This window comes from Anguilla anguilla, chromosome 15, assembly GCF_013347855.1.
Source record: "Anguilla anguilla isolate fAngAng1 chromosome 15, fAngAng1.pri, whole genome shotgun sequence".
In the NCBI taxonomy this organism is placed as follows: domain Eukaryota; kingdom Metazoa; phylum Chordata; class Actinopteri; order Anguilliformes; family Anguillidae; genus Anguilla; species Anguilla anguilla.
In genome coordinates, this window is record NC_049215.1 from 33,812,742 (window position 1) to 33,838,099 (window position 25,358).

The 25,358-nt window shown below is 44.9% G+C and overlaps 1 protein-coding gene across 2 annotated transcripts in view; it reads right to left on the minus strand.

The window, feature by feature from the left end:
- The window catches only part of LOC118214515 (E3 ubiquitin-protein ligase Midline-1), a 114,016-nt gene extending 90,726 nt beyond the window's left edge, over window positions 1-23,290 (minus strand). The window contains exons 1-2 of one of the 2 annotated variants that reach the window (XM_035394523.1): window positions 23,268-23,290; window positions 23,088-23,176 (exon numbers count right to left, since the gene is read on the minus strand). The gene's annotated coding sequence lies outside the window, so the exon portion shown is untranslated. Of the gene's footprint in view, window positions 1-23,087 lie in introns of both variants that reach the window. The other variant, XM_035394522.1, reaches the window with a different exon arrangement.
- Window positions 23,291-25,358: the final 2,068 nt, after the last annotated feature.

The following is a 25,358-nucleotide window of genomic DNA, read 5'->3' on the forward strand; positions in this document are numbered from 1 at the left end:
CAGAGGGGATGTTGGGGGGGCGCAGGGGGGAGGGGGGGCGCAGGGGGTGTTGGGGGGGTGTTGGGGGGGCTGGGGGGAGGAGGGGCGGAGGGGGTGTTGGGGGGGTGAGTGATGGGGAAATAATTTGCACGTTATGCTCAGTTTCACCACAGCCCGTAACCGCGGCCCGTAACCGTGGCCCGTAACCGTGGCCCGTAACCGCGGCCCGTAACCACAGACTGCCGTTCCTCCGGTTTTCCCAGAGAAATGTCTCCTCCTTTTGTCGGGCTGTGGCCAAACACTTCCGCCCGCTCAGCTCCGCAGGGAGGGGGGGGGGGGGGCACATAATTATTTCCATGCCTTACATGGGGGTTTTTTTTTTTGGGTTGAATTACACACAACAGAACACTATTAAACAGGCTTGATTATGAATAATGAAGCCAAATTACAGTGTAATACAATAACAGCTTATTTTATATCCAACACATTATCCGCCAGTTAGCCCAGCGGCACAGATGACAGGTTGCTGGGATCAGCGAAGGCAAAGGTAATCAATAATTATGGGATTCCAGCCCCGCAACCGTCAGGGTGAGGAAGAGATCAATTTTTGGGGTTTCCGATGTTGAGTGTTTGCACTGCGGGTCAGTGTGGCCACTCTTATTCAGCAAAATGACCATATCCAGAGACTCGGGATTTAGCTGTGGTCCAATAAATATGGAATAGAAAAGGACAGATTAGCTTCCAGAGAAACTGAGGAGGTCTGGCAGTAATGCAGGGCAGGACCCAGCTGGCCCGATAGCCAGTCGTGGCAAAAAAAATTGGGAAAACCAGACCATAAAATCCATAATAGGAAAATAAAAAGAAGCTGCTACTTAAAAATGCCACAACCTGTAGGTCATCACCACTTGGCACGAGAAGCGCATATTTTAATGAAGACAGAAGCTCTGCGCAAATTATCGGTGCAGATTGTGTTGTTTTAAAGGGTTCACCACAGAATCCTGCAGCTTTTTCATGGAATACACCGCACTCAAAAATAAAATAGAAAACTTAAGTCTGTTGCAAGAGAGAATCATATTTCACATGCTTTCAATTGTTTTTCATTTACTTCATGGGTCCAACACTAAGGACATCTTACAGTATAACATGAAATGACTTTGTGATTTCAGAACCGATAGCCTTACTTACAGTAATCCACATGTTACATGTTTGGCTCTTTATGTTTTTTATATAGGTATGTTTGAAATGAGTATATCTCCTAACATTAATGCTGCCAAGTTGTGGCACCGTTTTTTTATGAAGTGGCAGAAGAGGAAGGATAAAGAATAACATAACAGGTTCTCCCGTGTTTTTGGCATCTCAAGCAAAGCTTCGCGAGTTTCCCACAAAGGCCCAGTTACAGAATGCCAAATGAAATGCAAGCAATTTAAAAAAAAGAATAAAATGATTAATGATTAAATGACATTCTTTTTTTGGAACTCCACTATGTTCCGGATTTGCTGAACCTGAATTTCTCCGAATTGTGTATCCATCCTGATCTGAAGAATAAATGTTATGTACTGCCATAATTCTCTGTTTTGAAACACAACCACATACAATATCACTTCATGTATAAATACAGCCCATGCCGACTGCATTGTATATGAAACTACTGTACATATGCTATGTATACATGCAGTAAAGCACTACTGTGTATAGCGGCTATGTGCAAATATTTAACAGCACATGCATTCGAAATATGCTATGGTTTAATACAACACACAGCAATGCAGTGGGTAAATATGGCTAAATAAGCACGTACATGCACACACACACACACATGCATGCACACACAAACACACACACACAAACAAATGCAAGCACACACGCACGCACACACAAAAACACACAAACAAATGCAAGCACACACACACATGCACACACAAACATTCAATGCAAGCACACACACACACACACACACACACAAACAACGCAAGCACACACACACACACACACAAACAACGCAAGCACACACACACACACTTTCAGCCACTAAGGAAATTAACAAAGCAAAGCCAGGCCAAGACCGTAAAAAAAATAAAAAAATAAAAAATAAATAAATAAATAAACTCCTTCAGCATATTTTCCCAAGCGGGAAATCACAGAGCGATCGGCACTCGCCCACAGCAAGACGCCCCGACGCTCGAGTCCGGACAGCACACTCTCCTCACCCCAGAGACGGAAGCCAAACGCCTGTCATAACACTGATTCAACATCACCACTCCTAGCACTGTCGGGCTCAGCCAATATGTTTACGTGTTCCAGATTAAAGAGAGCCAGTAAAGAAAGCGGGAATGATGAAGGTGGCGTTCTCACTCCAAAATTTTCCATCTCAGCACTGATTTAATACGCACACGAGGGATGTGCATGGGAGAACCTCCAACTCAAACTAAACAGCGCGTTTCGGAAGAAGGTGCTGCTTATCGTGTAAACGGTTCTGAAGACATGAAACTGGGTCATGTACAAATAATCCTTTTTTTTTTTTTATTAAGATGCCATTGGGTTCACTCACCGACAGCTCGTAGCAAGAAGCCATCGTTATAAATAAGGGTACCGAGGTAAAGAACGTTTGGCACCGTCTGCAAAATCGCTGTCTTTCCCAGCGAATGAGGACATAATGCTGATGCCAGACTCTTGTTGAACTTCCTGCAGATTTGTTCTCTCCTTTACTCCTCAGAGAGCGACCGGGCGCAGTATCCCACTGTACTAAGTACAGAACTAATACCCTGGTACAGTGACAACTACCCTCACTGGACTAAGTCCAGGACTTAGTACACAGGTGCAGTGACAACAACCCAAATTGTACTAAGTACAGAACTAATACCCTCATGCAGTGGCAGGTACCCTCACTGGACTAAGTACAGAACTAATACCCTGGTGCAGTGACAGGTACCCTCACTGGACTAAGTACAGAACTAATACCCTCATGCAGTGGCAGGTACCCTCACTGTACTAAGTACAGAACTAATACCCTGGTGCAGTGACAGGTACCCTCACTGGACTAAGTACAGAACTAATACCCTCATGCAGTGGCAGGTACCCTCACTGTACTAAGTACAGAACTAATACCCTGGTGCAGTGACAGGTACCCTCACTGGACTAAGTACAGAACTAATACCCTCATGCAGTGGCAGGTACCCTCACTGTACTAAGTACAGAACTAATACCCTGGTGCAGTGACAGGTACCCTCACTGGACTAAGTACAGAACTAATACCCTCATGCAGTGGCAGGTACCCTCACTGTACTAAGTACAGAACTAATACCCTGGTGCAGTGACAGTTACCCTCACTGGACTAAGTACAGAACTAATACCCTCATGCAGTGGCAGGTACCCTCACTGGACTAAGTACAGAACTAATACCCTGGTGCAGTGACAACTACCCTCACTGGACTAAGTACAGAACTAATACCCTGGTACAGTGACAACTACCCTCACTGGACTAAGTACAGAACTAATACCCTGGTGCAGTGACAGGTACCCTCACTGGACTAAGTACAGAACTAATACCCTGGTGCAATGAAAGGTCCCTTCCATAGGTCATGCAGCGCTTCAACCAAAGCACGCATGCATGCTAACGGGCTTGGCACGGGCGATGCCAAGATGGATGCCTCTGGATCAGCGATAATCCTCTGAGAAACAGAACAGATCACACTCTTATGATGCCCTGCCAAACTTCCAGAAGCCTGAAGTGTGAAAAAGAGGTCGCAAAAAAAAAAAGGTGCTAACAAACATTTTATTTCAAAGCACCGCTTTTAGCAGCGAAGTCGTGTATAATTAACGAACAGTTCTGAAACGGCAGTTCTTAAATACGGGTTTGGAAAGTTTAAGGCCCTCAGTGAAGACTAAACTCTAAACTCTCCGCTAAGGTTTCCTTGGAAACGAGGGAACGAATGCAGAGGCTGTCCGTGCACTGTAAGGACACACCTGGGGGGGGGGGGGGGGGGGGGGGATGTGATGCCTGGATTAACACCCATCCCCCGACACTCCGGGAGGTGTGCCAGACATGAGACAGAGGCACACGGAGAGGTATTCCAGGTCACACGCAGTAACCGCGGAAACCGCGAAACCGGAACGCCGCCGCCGCCGCCCAGGTCGCTTCTCGCTAAGCTCCACCCGTCATCGCCGTCGCGCCTAATCAGCGCCTGCGAGCGCTAACCCTGGCTAGCAGCGGGGGGCAGCGGCGAGAGAGAGAAAGCCTTCCTCTGGAACAGCTGCTGTGAGTCGCGCCGGGAGGAACGCGAAGAACATGGCGGCCGTGGGCTGGCAGTGGGGTAAACACAACATGGAGGCCAGCGGTGTTCTCTCTCGAGTGACTGTACAGACCCCCCCCCCCGATGTGCCTCACGGGCCAAACAAAACAACGTTCTGAAGTCACCAGTCCTGCCGTCGGCTATTCTGCAGCAAATAAAACCGCATTAAGATCTCTCACGTAAACACCCTTCGCTGCTTGAATTGCCCACACCTTCACTCCATTACTACCCCAGCGGTGGGATCTACGGGCTTATTGGCCGTGACCGCTAGCCAATGGGACGCTCAGCAGCAGCAGCAGAGCGGAAAGTTCGCACCCCTGAGCCCCTGCTTTCCTCTCGTATAAACCGAATAAATCAAATAGCAGGCCGGGGTCCCAAGGCACAGAGACGGCCGTCGTGCCACACCGCTGTCGACGGGACGGACTGCACTACATTACACTACACTATATTACACTACACTGCATTACATTACACTACATTACACTATATTACACTACACTGCATTACATTACACTACATTACACTACACTACATTACACTATATTACACTACACTGCATTACATTACACTACATTACACTACACTACATTACACTATATTACACTACACTGCATTACATTACACTACACTACATTACACTATATTACACTACACTGCATTACATTACACTACACTACATTACACTACATTACACTACACTACACTACATTACACTATATTACGCTACACTACATTACATTACATTTTATTACAGGCATTTAGCAGACAGATGCTCTTATCCAGAGCAACTTAAAGAGTGACTTTTTACATAGCATTTACACTGCATCAATTTATACAGCTGGATACCTACTGAAGCAATGCAGGTTAAGTAACTTGCTCAAGGGAATTGAACCTGTGACCTTTAGGTTACAAGACCAACTCCTTACCCATTATACTGCACAGCTGCCAATAACTGCGGCCCTATAAACACGAAAGCGGATTGGTTCTGCTTATTTGAGAGCAGGGCTACGAGTCACCCTTGCGCCGATGGAAAAAGCACATTTAATTGGCCATGGCGGCGTAAGGATTTCTTTTGTTTTCTGCCGATTAGCGCCTGGCTACTCTGAGCAGACCAGCCACTGCACACTTCATTACCTAAGAAACAGACCCATGAAAGGCTCAGACTCCAGTCCACACACATTTTACCCTCCCACAGAGTCTGGAGAACTAGGTCCTGGGCCTAAACTTGACACACACACCCCCCACCCCCCCATCTTCACTGTACATTACATTACATTACAGGCATTTAGCAGACGCTCTTATCCAGATTTTTACATAGCATTTTTTTTTTTACATTGTATCCATTTATACAGCTGGATATATACTGAAGCAATGCAGGTTAAGTACCTTGCTCAAGGGTACAACGGCAGTGTCCTACCCAGGGATCGAACCAATGACCTTTCGGTTACAAGCCCAGTTCCTTACCCACTGTGCTACACTGTGCTACAGGTGCACGCTGTACCTCAGCGAAAAGGGGCGCACTCCCGTACCCCATGGCCGAATCTGTATGCACCACTTAGGGAAGCGCGGCCCGCTAACACATTAGCGTCTCTGTAAGGACTGCATTGTGTCCCAGCTCCTCCGCTGGCCCGGATCGGGCAGATGCCGAATGTGCGTGCGTTTGAGTGTATTATCAGGACAATGCCTGGGCCAGGATTACAAACAGTCCCCGGCAATGAAGCAATTACAGAGGCGAAGTGGTTTTTGAATACATCAGAGAGAAATAAATTATTACAAAATGCCCATCAAAGCCAAAGGAAAGAATAAGCGTGGCCAAAGAGCTCTTTGAAACTAAATGGATTAAAGACACTTTAGCCTATTTATTCATTTTGTATCAGCGATGAAGAGGCTTTGCTTCGTGACTCTAATATTGCAGATATACACTTAACAGTTACTTTGTAAAAGCTTCACAAGGGGGAAAGGCTATAAATATTCTTGCAATTACATCCAGTGCCAAAGAAAATACAAAAGGATAGTGAGGCAAGAGATGGAAAAGTACTTAAACAATAAATTTAAGACACTGGCGACAGCCTTCAATGCCACATGTATTCATGAGCGCTCAAAGAAAAGATTTTAAAGATTTTACGAACCACTACCAAGTCTGTTTATGCAATTTATAAACACAGAAGAGAATCTGGTTATTGGACACGTCAGTGTAATGCCAGTAGAAAAACAGAGACTATAAGGATCCAGAATGCTATACGTTTACGTTTCATAAGATGCATTCTTGGATGACTAAGTCTAGAGCAGCCTTTTGCCCAGCACAACATGCACCCTGCGTGTCTGCTATCGAGATCAGAACTTATTTCTGGGGGCAAAAAACTGTACAATAATACGGGATAAGAAAAATTTGTTTTGTAGCTGATGATCAAGATGAAGTCACCTGACTTGTTTGTGAGAGCTACAAAGTCATTTTTGTTTTTGGACGAGGTCTTCAGTAGTGCTTGGCGACAGAGGTGACTAATTTACAGAGACTGTAGTCATATGAGGGGGATGTCAAACGCGATCAATGTGCTCTGAATGGAACTACAAACAGGAAATCGGCTCTTATGGGAAATGTAGTCTTAGATGTCGAGTTTAATCTTCATTCAAAACTTCAGTTAAGAGAGCCATGTTTCACCTTACTACAGTAGGTTAAACAGAGTTTAGTGAAGTTCATAACTCCCTGGATGCATTTCATTACAATGAACTTAACGGCACAAAGATTGAAAAAAAAACAGTTAGATGAAATAAAAGAGGCAACACCACAAAATTAATAATAAACAAAAAAAAAAAAAAAAAAAAACAGAAAGAGCCAGGAGAGTAATGTGAAACAAAGCAAGGCATTCCCTCACAGTTCTGAGATGGCAGTTTCCACCAGCCTCTTCAGGGTTATTCATTTGTTTTGAAATGTACAATTATGTCATTTACTTCCCGCCTGCCTGTTCTTCATTTATCTTATGGAATTACACAGCACTACGGTCTTATACTGAGGCCGGCATTGTTGTAAACTGCCCAGTGAGCGCCAGAGCTAAAGTGCCAGACTAAATTGGCGGTTTGTCTAGTCAACTGCCAACTGCCGCCCGTGGTGTTCTGTTTGCAATTTTTAATGCCGAGCCCCCTGGCACCACCGGTGACTAAACTGTCAATCCAATTTTTATGAATGCTGGAGCTTCTTTTTTTTTTTTTTTAAGCCTTCGGGCAATGAAAAATTTGCCATTAAATGTGCGGTTGACAACAACGTGCTGCCCAACCTTGTCTAAAATGGCGGTATGCTGTCAAAACCTGCGGCAGATTTAGCTCTAATCCGACATATTGCTAAATTTGTCCTGCGCAACACTCGCTTGTACCTCAACGATGAGCCACTGTTGCTCAACGACTTAATTATGGATAAGAATCTGGACCTTCTTTTTGTTTTCTCCTTTCCCCTCAGTTCTGGCAAGCAGCCCGGTGAAACCGCCGGAATCGGACAGCTGTTTCTGGTTACCCTGCTCCGTTCGGTAATCCCCCTGTCGGTTGGTTCGGGGAGCGGAGGTCTCGCTGTTGCGCAAAAAACTTAATCACCCTAAATTAATTAAGTCCTTCGTCTGCGATCACTTTTTGGAGACGGGCGAAGCCAAGAGCCGTCGTGTACTTTGTTATCCTCGTTTGCTGAACTCCTCCAAAAAGCCACGTTCTACGCGTTCACCAGAACCGCGCAAATTTATCGCTGTGTTTTAGGAGCCGTTTGCCGTTACTCCTCTACGTGGAGGTTTTAATATTCGCGGAGGAACGGACGTGGGGAGCGGCACATCCTGCCGAAGAACCTCTCCTCGACGCGCAGCCACGCGTACGCGCGGGGTCTGGAGAACGGGCCATCTGCAGCCTACCTGCGGCAGCTGTGTGTGCGATGTGTGATCGGCCAATGAGACGACAGCAGAGCTCAGCTGGAGAACCGCGCCACGGCGGATAGGCCATCTGGTGGCAGGCTGCTCGGAGGACACGCGTGTTAGCCTGCAATCTGTACGCGTCCGTTCCATCTTCATCTCTGCCTCGTCTCGCAAATCCCTGGTGGATGTGGCGTAACAACGCCTGCAGCAGGTTAGATCTCCTGCCCTGACCTGTACCCCCCGCCCCCAGCAAACTCCACCGCCACCCCCACCCTCGGTCTGGCCCAGGCCTGTCACTTCTCCCACTCTCAGAGGTTTTAGAGAACCGTACTGGTAAGGTGTTCGATACTATCTGGTTTGTAGGTAGATGGCGAGCACTAGGTATCTTTAGTGGTACAGAAATGGTGAGCATTGTTGGGCTGAATGGCCTGTTCTCATGTCAAGTTATATGTTTAAGATGCTATGCTATGTTATGTTATGCTATGGTATGCTCTGCTATGCTATGCTATGTTATGTATGGCCTTGCATGGCTTGTCTCAGTATAAAAATGAACTTCTGACAAATCACGTTTCTACTGCAACTGAACCTTTGTCCTTTTTCCAACTTTCCCCGGTTCACTGCTAAAATAAATTACGTTTTTAAAAATCTACTTTTGAGGCTTGATGGTGTCCTGTACATCTGCATAAATTCCAGGCATGCGATGCAATCACCGAAGCGACATTTCCACATTTACCGCAGCCGATATATAGTTCACCATTAAAACGCTCTCAAAAAGCCGGGGGCTGCACTTTCAGACAGTACTGTGACTCCACCGACTTGCCCTCAAGGACTTAACTCTGACCAGCAATCAAACTTAAGAGCCACTTTCGCCCTCGCAAACACGGTCCGGCAAGCTCAGCCACACCCCAAATATGATAAGTTCAATTTATGTGTGAATGCCACCGGAAAAATGCTGAAGGAACCCAGGGGAAAATACTGACTTTTAAAAAAAATATCCTCCTAAAACCCAGAAATACGGTTTCCTCCGGGGTACTCCGGTTTCCTCCCACAGGCCAAAGACATGCAGCTAGGGTAATTGGAGACTCTAAATTGCCCATAGATATGGGTGTGTGAGTTAATGGTGAGTGTACGTGCCCTGCGATAGATTGGCGGCCTGTCCGGGGTGTATTCCTGCTTCCCGCCCAATGCATGCTGGGATAGGCTCCAGCACCCCCGTGACTCTGCCCAGGCTAAGTGAAGGATGGATGGACGGACCCAGCAATTCATTTTTGTCCCGTTAGGGACACAAATCTCTGATCTTAATGTCAAGAACCTTGCATTCTACGATGCTGAATCCTACACTACAAGAGACATTCAGTAAAAACAGAATATTTTAGAAAATATTTTCACCGTAACATGTTTTTGTCATCAAAGACACTTGCATTATGTCAAAAAAAAAATTATAACTTAGCTTTTTTTCTGCTGGGTGTAAGAGAACATAATTAATATACTGTTATGTCCACAGACCCCAGAAAACACAAAATTTCCTCACAACGTCAGTGAAATGATTTGTCAATGTTATAACGATGTCACAACATTGCAGTGAGAATGTTTTGTGTCAGCAGGGGCACTGTGGACGTTATCGGTACTGCACGTCCCTAGACCTCCGCAGGGTTCCCACTGCTCTGAAGACACCAGGAGGCGAAAAGCATCTTCAGTCAGTGCTGGTCCGTCTGTCACGTGTCTTTTCTCAGAAAGGATATTATGACATGCGATTGCATCAGTGATGGAAAGCCTTATATATCCTGTGGTGTTTTCTGAGTCTGTTCAGTTCACATCTTCAGACCCTGGAGCATTCTGCTTGCTGCTTTTCGTTTTCATCCATTTTAAATAACATAAGATAACATAACAAAACAAAACATAACACAACATAATGACGAGAACAGGACATTCAGCCCAACAATCCTCGCCATTTCCCTGATTAAATTAGTGCTGTGATTGCACAGAAGAGATAGTATCTAACACCGTATCAAGCCTAGCCTTGAAAACCCCCAGAGTTTCTGCCTCTACTACGTGACCTGGCAGGTTTATTCCACACATTGACTATTCTCCGTGTGAAATGGCTAATGTCAACCTACAGAAAACAGCTGCGATCTCAAAATGGCTCCACGTACTTTATATTAACACGTCTGCATTAGGCAGATGCCGTTGTCCACAGAGACGTACTGCACACAGATGACATTTTTCACACACAATCCATCAAGGCAGCTGGATATTTTACTGAAGATAAGTCCCTCGCTCGAGGGTACAACAGCAGCACCCCCAGCTGGGAATCCATAACCTTTCCATCACCAAACAAGTCCCTCAGCCATAACATACACATAATAAATCATACAGTATACATTATACATCATACATTAAACAGCATTGCCTTCCACAGCTACGTTCAAGCCCTCAGGTTCAAATTATGGAATTTCATTTTTTTTTTTTGGGGGGGGGGGGGGGGGGGGGGGGCATTGAGTGCAATTCTGTCTTTGACATATCATGCATTGCGGGGTGAGGGATTGGAGCTTACTTCTTTGTCACTGAATAAAAAATGAGGACTGTACAAGGTACATGGCCCTGGTACCGAGAAGCTCATATGGGTGTCTTATCAGCAGTATAGCTGGGGCGACATAGCTCAGGAGGTAAGACCGATTGTCTGGCAGTCGGAGGGTTGAGTCGCCCTGGGCGTGTCGAAGTGTCCTTGAGCAAGACACCTAACCCCTAACCCCTAACCCCTAACCCCTAACTGCTCTGGCGAATGAGAGGCATCAATTGTAAAGCGCTTTGGATAAAAATGCGGTCCATTTACCAGTACTACCATGTTTGTTCTAGTGCACTGCGCAGATACCAATTCATATGGAATTCAGCAGATCAGGTTTCTTTTTGTAATTTAGGCTTGCATCCTCCTCCTCCTCCTCCTCCTTCTTCATCTTCTTCTTCTTCTCCTCCCCCTCCTCCGAGCCTTCACCCTCGGTGTTTCATATTTAAAGGGATCTTATGATACAGGACTTTTTACTTTAGTATGAGTCTCTTTAAAAAGTCCCCAAAGTTTTGTGGCACAGTATCATGCTAACATAAATCACACGCCATAAATATAATAAATGTATCACACTTTTTCACGAGACAAAGTATACCTTCCTCTCCCTCTGTTACGGTTTTCTGTGTTAATTATAGGATTAGTCGTTTGAAATCTTGGCCATAAATTAAGGCCATTAAGGAAAGATAGATATAATTAAATCAACTTTTATATTCTGTTATTTATGGCCGAGTACTAAAATGTTTCTTGGGAATAATTAATACAAAGAGCCAACATAAAAACAGGAGGCTGCACAAGCCCAAGTTGAAGTATTGCTCTGTCAGTCCAACAATCCATCTGACCTCAGGTCAGCTCCCTCAGTGGAAAAACTCAAACACACTAATCAAACACATCGAGTCAACAGCCCCTGTTTTTCTCTAGTTTCTGTAAGGCATTAAATGTTATCCTGGATAACGGTAAAATGATGTGAGAGAATATGCTTTTTGGGACTACTAATGCACTAATGACGAACACTTGATATAACTGGTTTGTGTATAATTTAATTCTACATTATGAAAAACTTTGTCAGAATAATTGTGCAGCAAATACACATGGATTGTTCAATGGCTTCCCTGGTGGAACATCAACAAAAATACCTATATGCATTTAAAGGAAGGCCATGTTTTATTCTTACATACATACGATTCCTATAAGGATACTATGTTAAATTTGAAGATATTTCCCAGCATGCAACAGTGCATATGACAGAGCACGCTGAACATTTTAGCCAGAGGACGGCCCAGGAAGCAAGAAGCGAAAAGGCTCAACGGCCTACAAGCCGCACTGCATTAAACAAATATACATTTAAAAAACCTCCCATGCCGACAACAGTTATGACTAATTCAAAACCCTCCACCCCAGCATGGATATTGTGGTATGTGCAGCACAAAGAGAGAAGAGAAAAATGTAATGTGGAAAAAAAAAATGGAAATGTTTCCCTTTCTGGCTTAGGTGCATCTTTAAAAATGAGGAAGGCAGTCCACGAACCCAAAACAGGGAGCAGGGCTGAACTCCTGCGCTCATCGCAGATTCCATAAACCGCTGCGCGTGCGTCTGATCGATTGCGAGCCCCTGTGTGTCATAAAGAATGTAAAAATATACCAGAGGGGGGGGGGGAATATATATCATTATATCCTAATCATCCGCGCGGCCGAGACCGGGGACCGCGCGCTGTCCGAACGCACCTCTAATTGAGCGGTTTGTCACGACGGGCGCCCGGCTAAGAGTCATCCGACCCGGAACACCATTTCACACTTCGGTGAGCACGAAGCCTGCTCTCCTGCAGAAGGAGTTCCCCCCCCCCCGGTGGCAAACGAGGGCATCTCCCTCCCCTCCCCCCCCCCCCACCCCTCCACCACCCTGCAGTCACCTGTTACAGATGAGACGTGTCAGCTAACACCAGGCCTGTTTCCTCTTGGCTGAGCCCTCCGTTTTTTTTTTTTTTTGTTTTTTTTTACCCAGACGTTCTGACAGCCAGTCAGGTGCGTGTTTGTACAGGAGCGCTCCCCCCCCCCCCCCCCCCCCCCCCCCCCCCCCCCCCCCCCCCCCCAAAACAGCCTCTCCATCTCTCATCTCCTCTCCCCCCCCCCCCATTACAGGCCTCTGATTTACTCATTCATCCTGCGCTTCTGTCACTCACAGAGCGAGCTCTAGCATGGCGGCACCTTTGCAGGTAAACAACAAATCGCGTGAATATCACCCTGACAATAAATAAGTAAATAAATAAATTTTTAAAAAACCAGCTTGTGTCCTGAAGTGTCGGAGGAGACTTTGTTATGCACCTGATGGTGATCAGCAGCAGAGCTCACCGCAGACGCGAGTGCGACTGTGGCCTCGCTGCGTTACGAATCTCAGGAAAAGGGCGTTAGAGTGAGAGAGCGTACGGTTTCCTCCCCGGAACATCCTGCAGGACGGGCGCGTCGCTCTGATTTATGGCCACGCTAGGCTAGCCGCGCAAAGGCCGACGCGACGAGAGCTGGAAAAATAAATGATGATAGCGCTGCCTTTCTCGAAGAGGAAGAGAAAATGATTTTTATTCTCTACATACATACGAGGATCGCCGGCTGTTTTTCTGCCCCGGAGCCCCGAAGCTGTCCTGTGAAACCATCTTAAGAGTCTGACTGATGAGACACTGCGTCCGCTTTATTGCCTCAGGATCCAACAAGAGCTACTTTCCCCCAAATCGCCAAGCACGCCATGCTGGGCTAACCAATGCACTGCAGCCACCGCGGGTGAGGTGCATGCCATAGTCTTTATTTAAACTCAGTTCTTTAACTGTGGACCAAATCCATGGCACAGTATTGTAAAGCAAGGAAACCAGTAAAAAAATTTTTTTTTTAAATTTAAAAAGCTTCAGAGGGATTTAGAAAAAGCAAGTTCTTATCTCAGCAGCTGCGATTGCTTCAAGTTGTAACCTAAAGGGGCTCAAGGGAAACGTGGAGTATTAGGTCTTATTCACACGGTACACACTGGTTCAGTCGCGGAGTGGGAAACGCCGCTGAGCGCGTTCCACCCAGCGAGGTTCTCCCCAAACGGCCGCCGCTCTCGGCAGACGCACAGACCACGGGTACAAGACGCAAGATCTTAAACAGGGAAATCCGCTTTAGCGCACAGCAGCAGCGCAGTGGAAAAGTGAAAATACGTCTAATCTGCGCTTTGTTCCACTATGCGCGGCATCGGTCAGTCACCTGCCTGCATCCCCCTGAACTCCCCAACCCACCCCCCCCCCACCCCCTCCCCGCGTGTCCTTACCTGCCTCCCCATGGCTGCTGCAGGTGAGTCCTGGGGTCCTAGGAGCCGTGGAGCAGAGAGGGGGTCAGTGCAGCTGCAGCTGAATGAGCATCAGACCGTACCCCTGAATTCGTACCAGGCTGAACCACTGAATGAGCATCAGACCGTACCCCTGAATGAATATCAAACCCTACACCTGAGTGCCAGACAGTACTTCTGAATGAGTATCAGGCCGTACCCCTGAATGAGTATCAGACCGTACCCCTGAATTAGAACCAGGCCTTACCCCTGAATGAATATCAAACCCTACACCTGAGTACCAGGCAGTACCTCTGAATGAATATCAGACCGTACCACTGAATTAGAACCAGACCGTACCCCTGAATTAGTATCAGACCGTACCCCTGAATGAGTACCAGACCGTACCCCTGAATTAGAACCAGACCGTACCCCTGAATGAATATCAAACCCTACGCCTGAATGAGTATCACAGCATATGCCTGAATGAGTATCTTCTGTATGCAGTGAGGATCTCTCTACTGGAGGCTGGAGGGGCGAGGTGTCTGCTGATCACTCCCCTTTATCAGGGTCTGTGCATACCCTCTCTCTCTCTCTCTCTGTCTCTCAGTCTCTCTCTGTCTCTCTCTCTCTCTCTCCCTCTCAGTCTCCGTCTCTCTCTCTCTAACTTACACTCATATACACAGTGTCTCTCTCTCCTTCACACACACACACATATGCACGCATGCACACACGGTACAGGTTTCTATCAGAGCTGGAAAGTGAAGCCTCAATGTATGCTCACTGTGAAAGCGGGCAGTGTCGCTTACAGTCTACAGTAAACTGACTGACTGAGAGATGCAGATGAATGTGGGGAGCAACTGAGCAGAGGACTCAAATCCCCACAAGGCCATTTCCAGGTGTTCTCTTAAAAGTGTTCAGTAGGGACAGATACAGGAGAAGAGATCTAAAAACTTTCCCACAATTCTTCAGGGCCAGAAAGTGACAAAAGCCATTGTTTTTAGAGAGGTGGAAACAGGATATGCTGGAACAGATTTGAGACCATTGAACACTGATTATAGAGTACGGAATTGGGCACAGTCCCAGGACACGGAACTTTCCAGCAGCCAATGTTCCAAAGTGCCAGATATGAAGAATTGGCACACATCTCAGAACACACAACCACCTAATATAACTGAAATTACATTTCCAAAGTAATTAAAATATCTAAATCCACGTGAAGATTACTAGATATTGCTAAAGATAAGCTACAACTCAATCTCAATAGCGTGAAATGGTTTTGGAGGGAAACAATATCCCTAGGAAGTGGCATCATCAAATTAAAACTTTGGCTCAAGAACTCTTTTTTATTTTTATTTCATTGCACTAGAGGAGGCATCTGTTATGGAGGGTGGCAGCTACATTAAATGTAATTTCTAGGGGCTGTGCTTGTGTCAGATTGTTTTCTCAGCCATGTGCGGATCAAATGGAGTGAAGCTTAGCAAACCATGTCTGCATGCCATGGAGAAGCTTTTTCAAAGGCTTTTTCAAAGGTCCTTCAGCTAGTTTTAAAATACTAAGTGAGAAAATGGATATATCAAACTAGCTAATGCACAGAGCCCGCCACAATTATAACATTCATCTTATCAATATGGGACTGAGTAACTGTGGGAAGACACACATTAAACATACGGAGGTGGTTTTACAGCAAGAGAAAATAGCCAACTCCTTTGTCCTGCATTGTTTTGTTCAGGGATGCACAATAAGATTGTCGTTGTATCGGTATTGGCCAGTAATATTTTAAAACAAACGTTATCGCCATTGGCCGCCAGGCAAAGATTACAGCCAAACACGACGACGCAACATAGATGCACCAGACAGAAAGATTAAACAATGACTGCGGCTTTTCCGCTTGTGAAGCAGAGCTTCTTCTTCTTCTTGGCCAGTTTCTCTCAGAGCCATTTGCTAGCATGAGCCTTAGCCTGTGCCAAGTGCAGTGTGCTCACTAACCACTTTTCATTCCGACGCCAATGCATTATTGATCACTTCCATAAAATTAAAAACCGGAATATTTGACATCCTATCCGTTAAATTAGCCATCTGTTTTCAGTCAAACTACTGTGCGAATGGGGAGTAGAGGGGACTGATTCGGGTTTGATTGAAACATTTATAGATTCACGGACATTAGCATCCGTAGCAACGTCACTATTCGTTAGCTTTAATGACAGAAACATTATAAATAATGACGTCCTATTAGCCTACGGACAGTACGCAGAGCTAATGGAGAAAAGTCTATCTGTCTTTGAATTGTTCCCCGTGCACATGCAGGAGTTTGCTTTCTCTGGGAGATCTGGTTGTAATACCCAAAAATACCCTGGTTATTTTGCTCCGTGATTTTTCAATCCTGACAAACTTACTAAAGAACACTGAGAGAAAATTTTCAATTGTTTACATCACAGATTACTTATTAATATATGAATATTCAATATAAAATGCCCATCAGAAATTACTTTGGAAGCACAGTAGAGCTGATGCACATTTAATGCAACGCAATTCTGCATAACAAAAAGTTAATTATTCATTCAAATTAACATTTGTGTTCAATCAAATTAAAATTTCATTCCAGTTTGGTCCCTGATAGACTCACATTTGCAATGGTACTGTTCAGTCAACTTCAGTAAAGCAATTTAATCCTGATTAAATTCCTGTGTATGGAATCTGAAAGCGTGATATCTAAGACAGCCCTATGTCACGAACACAGAACCTCTCAAACTGCAGATGTCGCCTGAGGCTTCAAATGATTATGGATATAATACTACCTGACTGTGATGTGCATGTTGCTACTGAAGACCTCTGCAGTATCTCAACCCTTTCGCGTTCACCATCAACGCTACCGTTACTGAACGTGTACAGAACCAGTGTAGTGCCCTTCTCTTATAACCTGTTCATGTACAATTATAATCTCACAGGGGTCCCGCAGTGCTCAGCCAAACAACAGATAAACAACAGGGGTGACTCACTTCACATAATTTAGGGCCAGTTTCACAGACAAAGATTTAGCCTAGCCCGAGACTAAATTTGATTTTGGAATGGTTCTCCACACAAAATTAAATTTTATTTATTCTATTTAATTCAGGACTAAGCTTAATCTGAGTCTCTGAAACCGGGCCCTTGGAGAATTTTCTCCTCGTCCTGGTAGACCAGAGCCCATCGATGTGCTCAGACGTTTGCAGAGTGCAGTCCAAGAGTCCAAGTGGGAGAGGCCGGCTGAGTCCAACAGGCACTTCCAAACACAGGCCTACATCGCATAGCACAAGACACGGGTGCACGGGCCCTGCATTTACTTACAGAGAGTAACATTGTGCGTCATTGAATGGAATGTTTGACTTATAGCCCACGCCCTTCAGGCTTATCCAAGGGCATTCCTCAGGGGTCTTTACTCTCGAAAAAAATAATCATGGGCTTCAACAGTTATGTAAACAGTGATTCATTCATGACATGAAACCATGGTGTAATGCATATGTCACTGTAATTGAATATGGATCCAGAAAAAAGTACATATTTCTCAACTGGACTATTTTTTCCATTATTAATTTCAGAATAAACCTTGGTGGAAATTCAAACTTGGCTCCAGCCAGGTTTTTTAAACTGGTCCAGCTGGATTGAAGCTGGTCTGGAGATGGTCAAGCTGGCAGCAAGATGGTTGAGACCGCAACCATGCCGACAAGGCACCATGGGCCAGCTTGGTACAGACAACAGACCACCACCAAATTCCAGATGGTATCCAGAAGGAGCAGAAGCTGGTTCCATCAGGACTCCATCTTAGGCTGGGAGTTGGAATGTCCACCAGGGTACAGTTATAGCTCATAACATGGTGGGTTTTTAATAACAGAAATCACAATAATACCCTTTTTATTTTATCACATTTTCTGTGTGGTATCTTGGGTCCTACTTTGTGAGAGAGGCACTTATATGAGCATTACAAGTAAAACATTAAAATTGCATCTATACCCGAATCAGTATACATGATTAAAAAGTGAATTATTTGTGAAAGTGAAAAGAATGTCATTCACAGTATTTCATATGGCCTACTTTTATTAATTCCATTTGACTGATCTTGAGAAAAGCCAAGAGACTGCCCAGTGGGGACGAGTCACTGTATGAGTCAAAAGACTCAAAGTGGAAATCTATCAGAGACCTACCCTCACTGCCCAATCTCCTGCACTCAGAACTTTCAAGCCTTCCTGCTTATAGTCCTATACCACAGAATTTTAATGTGCCAGTCACTTCTCTTCCTCCCAGTTACTGTAACACTATCATAACAGAACTGAAAGAGGATGAGAATATTTCATGTATTTTTTTCAAACCAAGATTTTCTCCACCCCAGTTTGGAAGTGTCAGACGTGCCTCTGGGGCCATCGCCGTGCCGCCCTGATGCAAGCAATACTGCCAGTGAGCTCCAGTATGTGCAGTCTTTAAACAGCCGCACAGGATTTTGCGAAAGCCAGCCCCAGGCTATGAAGAGGGGCCGTGTTGAATAATGGGTAAGGAGCTGGGTCTTGTAACTGGATAGGTCACAGGTTCGACTCCCAGGTTGCACGCTGCAGTTGTGCCCTTGAGCAAGGTACTTACTACTAGGTAACAAGTTGTGTAAGTCGCTCTGGATAAGAGTGTCAGCTAAATGCCTGTAATGTAAAGTAATGCTTCTCACTGAGGACACCTGCTAACGTGGATGGCTGTGAGGATGTGGGTGCATCGTTGGAAGGAACAAACGCAAACAAGAAACCCGAAGAACCCTCAGCCAATCAGAGACCACCCTTTTCCAGGAAGACCAATCCAATAGTGTTCCATTGCACAGGCTCCAGGCCACAATCCGCTAGTACCTGAGGCTAGAGCCTACAGCCAAAGGGCTAACCCTATGCGTACAGAATGATGAGTGGTCTGCTCCCAATAAAGCCCGTCAGGATCCCAGAAGCCCACAGGTTTCCACAAAAACACAGAATTTTAATGGCGCAGCACCTTTAACGCAAAATCTGAAATATTACAGGAGAAAATGTATTCATGCAAGAGGAGGTGGATTCAGCAGGGAAATTACATATCACTCCCACAGACTGTGATCATAAGGTACACTGCTAGGATCCATGTCAGTGCACATCTGTATGAATAGCCCTAATTAGCTGTGAATGAAGGCCCAGCGATGCAGACCAGCTTAATGTCTAGTGGAGGCTGTAGAAGCTGATATAACCGGTTTTTGGGGATACTCAGTATTCAAATAAAATCGAGACGGGAGGGGAGGGACAGAGATGATGGACCTGTAAGGTGGAAAAAAAAGCTTCAGGCTGCAGGCCTGCAACACTTTCAAAAACCAGTTTTAAACCCTGTTTTTACATTCATCCTCCATTTGGGAGTGGCCACCGCAATATTATCTGGCAATCTGGGGGAATTTCAGACAAGCATACAGTACATTACATTAAGGGCATTTAGCAGAAGCTCTTATCCAGAGCAACACACACAATGTTTTGCATGTTTACATGGTATCCATTTCATACAATTCATGTTAGGCACCTTGCTCAAGGGTACAATGGCAGTGTCCTATCTGGGAATCGAACCTGCAACCTTTAGAGCTATAGGATACAAGCCCAGGTCTTTAAGCATTATACAGTGCTGCCGCTTCTTTTCATTGGTCAGTCTGAGCTGCGCAGTCGGTCCTTTGGAGGACTACACTTCCTGCGCAGCTGACAGGCCAACCGCGAGGGCCGAACTGCAGAAAATGCCTGGCAACAGGTTTTAAATGCAACCGACGCATCAGACCGTGAGTGACAAGAATTCCAATTCCATAGGAAAAAAAAAAAACCTCTTAAACTTAAAGACCTTGCGCAATCACCAACGGGGGTGACTCGGTAGTTTTCTAAGAGGCTCTAGCGCTAATCACATTGTGAATTCATTTTCAACATGCTTCTCAGACTTGCTGTTTAAGAGGGCTCACAGAAAAACAAGCCTCATGACTGAATTAAGCATTTTTTACATTTTCGCAGCAATACCAAATCACCTTCTCCTCAAAGCAGCCATTTTGTAGACAGGATCAAGCAGGAATCGGGCTGCAGTCTTCATTTTCAACATGCTTCTCAGCTGTTTAAGAGGACTCACAGCAAAACAAGCCTCATGACTGAATTAAGCATTTTCACATTTTACAGCAATGCCAAATCACCTTCTCCTCAAAGCAGCCATTTTGTAGACAGGATCAAGCAGGAATCGGGCTGCAGTCTGAAGCGCAGTAGAGCTCAGAGCAAGGCCTCCACGGCCTCGGCTGCACGGCCTCTGAAGATCCTGCGGCAACACGCTGCCAGACAGTGAATCACTCAGCGGGTACTCCCCTGGCGCGCTTTTGGGAATTTGCACATTAACGGGTAGCCTGCCACGCCCGTGGGCCGGGTATCGACGTTCTCGGGGCGAAGACGGACTGTTTTGAAGATGACCTTTCATGATCTTGAGGAATTTCCTTCTGCTTCAGCAGCACCTCTAATAAAAAAATAAAAACGACTCGCTTATTATCGCAGCAAGCGGTCGGGTGTAATTATCCCCTGCTTTCACTCTGAAACTCTCTGAGACGCGAAACTGGTGATTACACGGTTTGGGGCGAGATTTACCGCCCCATACCCCCCCCCCCCACCCCGTGTGAACGGTGCCGGTAACTGCTCACCGTCAAGCCGTCATCACGAAAAAAAAAAAAAATTTTAAATCAAGAAAATATCAAGACGTGTCTATCATTTTATCATAGTCCACCTTATTGAGGCATCTCACGCGGAAAGATGGCTATGGCTGTTGATTCGGGACACGGATTAGAGAAAGTAATTTCCGGTACCAATGCACTCCTGGGGGCAAGGCCTTCATTACAACATCTGAAAACAGGAAGAGGGCATTTTCCTGGCTTGTTGAGCACTCTTGGGCAGCTAGGGGTGGGGACAGGAGCTTTGATCAGTACACACAGCAAGCAGTCGGTATACAATTATGTTCTTTGTGGATTCTGTTCTTAATTTCACTCCTGCTGTTCTCATGACACATAATAAAGTCCTTTTTTTTGTTCTTCCAACTGGTTCTCTGGTCCGTGTGACTTCACAGGGGCTGCAGAGACTGGTGACATCACACAGATGTATACAGCATTATCGTTCCAGGAGAGCAGATAATCTGGTTCACAGATGCCCGTATGGTGGTTTGTTTTATCTTGCCATTTAATGCTATTTTCGGACAAAAAAAAAGATAATTCGGGATGCAATGAATCAAAGGTTGGGGGGGGGGGTGAAAAGCTGTTATCCGAAGTTTGGATGTAGGACTGAAATGTGTCATTAACCCAGTTCAGACATAATCAAACCCTCTGAGCAGGTCAGAACTCCCTTGGCACAAGCCCCGCACTATCAGCAAACTGCAGACTCACAAAAAAATTAATGAATTAAAAAACATTTTGAAGAAAAAAAAAATGTACAAACTTAAGATAAGATCTTGGATATCTGGTTCCTGTTCTTCCAGAAATGTGATGACATGGTTCCCAGTTCCCTCTACCACAGACACTCCCTCCTGTTCCCCTCCCTCCTCCTCCTCCTTCTCCAGTGAGAGTTTCAGCCAATCAGAAGACAGACCTACAACAGATCAGCTTGTGCCAGTATAAACAGCCTACTCTCTGAGGTTAAATTATCATCAGAGATACATCTCACTTCTAATACTGAGCAATTATTTTCCCATCATTTCTCTCCCGGAAAAGAAAAAAAAAAAAAAAAAACACAGAAATGCTGTTGCTGCTCCCTACCAGGTGCACAGTCGTCGACACGCCTGAACTTGACAAAGTCTGGCATTTCTTTCCTCCCCCCCACCCCCCACCCCCCACCCCCAACGTTTCACTGGCGACACAAAACAGCAAGCTGATAACAGCATTTTCTGAATTTGAAATTAATTTGAGGGGTTGGCATCCCTCCTGAAACAAACAGCATGGATGTCTGTAGTGCTGTAGTGGAGAAGTACAGCCTAATATACCCATATGAATAATAGTAATTTAAGGCCATATGGTCCCATTTACTTACCATCTTGCCTATAAACTAGAGTGTCTTTGTGTATTCTGTCACTGGCTTCAACTGCCAGCCATGGTAAGATACAGCATGGTATTCCAAGCAGTACCCTGTGTGACCATGCGCGTGGGGGAATTGCAATCGTCCACAGTGGGGGGCGCGGCATCATATGCTTCAGCATATGTTGAAGTTTATGCGCATGTGCCAGGACATACGTAGGCACGCGCACTACACAAACGCACTTATACTATTACACACGCTTAAAAACTAATTTTCTGGTCTTTCTTTTTTAGATATGTACAATGCCCAAGGCATGGTGAAAGAGATATAAAACAAATAATTCTCCCGGTTGAACGAGCATAAATATGGAGAAACCGTAAGGTGTTGCTAAGGCATGCCCCCTACAGGATGTCTCGACCAGTGAAGTAAGGCAAGGGACCCCCCAGCTGGACAAGTGATTTAACAGAAGCTCGTCCGTCTGTGAGTCGCCGTAGAGGCTAGGAAGAGAAATACAATCTCCATCTTCCGATGCAAACAGCAGACCAACCCTTAGATTTAATTCATCTTGCATCTCCCCCCACGCGTCGCTTTCTTATGTAGCCAGTTAGCTACTTCAGTAGACTAGGCCTAGGCTACCTGTTATCACAGGCTCTTATGGTTTTTGCTAGCTATACGACTAAATGATTTGGTCAATGTACTGTTTTTATTTTTATTACTATTTGATTTGTATTGCGTGTTCTATCATTGTTGTTAATATTGTGGTTGTATCATATATATCAGAATTTAGCAACTTGCATTTAGTAAGTTAGGTAGGCTACTTTTGTGATGTTGCAAATACATTCACTGGTGTGTCACTTGAATTGTGTGGGCAATTCGCTAGTTCAGAAAGATGCAGCGAAATAAAACTAGATATAGCATTAAATAAAAAATAAAAAATACACTTTTTAAAAACTTTAAAATGCGAAGTAGCTGCACCTTTAGTGGTAACATGAGCCGGCTAACGTTAGCTAGCGTCAGGTCTTTGCGCGTCAGCACTTTCGACACTCACCACAACACCTGTCCATCTCGCCACAACTTCCCATCAGACTAAATCTCAATCGCGTGCCAACCCCGTTAATTCTCCTCGTCTGTTCCCGCCTAGAAGGTTCAAAATTCACTGTACATTTAAACAGCTCCGACTTCACTGCGGGATTTAATCTTTACAATTTTACCGCTGCCGGTCCCTCACCAATGAGCAGTTCATGATTGTATCTCACTCTATCTACCTCCTTAAACCACTTCCGGGTTTTTCACTTCAATCTAATTATTGAGCTGGGCGTGGCTACTGACGTTGCAGAATTGAGTCTAGTTGTGTTCATGAGTAGATTTTTAAAAATCTAAAATAAAACAAAACATGGGTGAAATCCAGTTTCTACATCATTTCTCCATAAATTATTTCACCTGGTGTGCCAACCTAAGCACTTTATTTAAAATCCATTTGCTGGAAGTATAAAGATTTACAGACTTGTACTCTTTTAGAGACTAGCCCATGGGTTCTTTGAACATCCATCCTTAATGACTCAAAAAGAATGCAAGTGTCGCTTTTCCACAGTGAGCATGAAGTCACTGCACTGTAACGATTGTGTTTTTTGTTTGCTAACATAAAGCGCAAATGTTGATTGAGTCCAGTGGTAAACATTAATGTGTTGACTAGCATCGGTTTCTGTGAACCAGTACATTGCACTCAGTTTGTGAATGAGGCTTTGACTGGTGCCAGGTGCTGGAAAGGTCCAAAAAGAGTGTTACTTTTCTTGTTACCTCAAAGCTTTAAGGATTCATTATTATTATGTGTAGATTATTAATTCTTAACCTGTAAGGAAAAACAGATTTAGGTCCTTGCATCCAGAACATACACATGCAACTAACATCTCCGTCTTTTGTAATTAGATCAGAAAAACTGAATTGTAAAAAAAAAAAAAAGGTTTACTGATCTTTAACAAGCTGTTCATTCTTCTGGAGAACACATACACCACACACACACACACAAAAAACAAAAAAAAAACATCTGGACAAAATATTTTTGCAGCGCAAGGGAGAAGCAACCCACCCATGTTATGTATTCGCAGAACTGTATGAGTCAATCTGAAGTCCGGCCGTTGGCTTGCATCTGTAGGATAGCAGAGAGAGTGGAGAAAAGAGTTGTGCTGACTCGGAGATAGTGGAGTGCTCAGATGTTTTCATACATGGACAGTAAAAGAGGCCTCCATTCTTTCCCTTAGAGCTGCTACCCGTGGCTGTGGTCTGGCCAGATGAGGCCCGTCGGCTGGTCCAAGGGCCCAGGGCTGGGCCTGCTGGCTGGGCCTGCTGGCTGATGAACTAAACATGAGGAGGAGGAATGTTACTGCGGACATGTGGACATCCAAGAGTCCTCCTTTCCAAAGGTCAGTCTGAGTGCAGACAAGCACACACACACCCACGAATGCACGCACACAGACACACCCATGCATGCACAAACACACACACGCACGCACACAAACAAACACACACACCCACGCACGCATGATACGCACAACAAAATTAATGTTAAGGATTCCACACTGCTTCCTGTGGACCAAAAAGTAAATAAAATATGAACCCATATAAAAAAACTCTCATCCTGGGCTTAAACAGAACAGGATTTTCTGTCAGTCAGCGCAGAATAGTGCAGACTAAGGGCATATAATTTAGCTGATACTGTAAGGGCCCTGGACATCTGCGATTGCTGAGTAACCACGGCTTCAGTGAGGTTTGTGTGTTATCCAACTTTCCCCCTGGATTACATAATTTTACACCATTGGTCATTTTCCCAAGAAGTTTTAACAAAACTGAACATGCGTGAGGTATTGTAAGATGAAAGTGGAAAAATCTCTTTAAAACTTTAAACTGATAGAGATTTGATATTCTACCTCTGTGGTACATGGAATGCATGAGTTTTCACAGAGCTGCCTGTTGGCCTGGGCACACACACTGATATTAAATCTCTAGACTGTGGTTAAGAGAGCAAACATAATTCAGATACAGCAGCTGCAGGTAACTGCCCCCTGTTTTTAAACTTGGTATTGGTCACTGATTTGATTTAGATGGGAGCACCTGATGTAAAAGGAAGTCATTTGTTTGTGGAAGTCAAAAGATAAATAAGAAAAATATAAACTTGTCAACTTCCATTTGGCTCACTTACAGAAGTCCAGCCCTGACGGCTATGCTCAAGGACAAATCCATCTGGAAAATCTAACAGCCAAGGGAAGGTTGGGAGTGCTGTATGTACACGTTTTAAATCAATCAGAAAAATATCTGTAAAAAA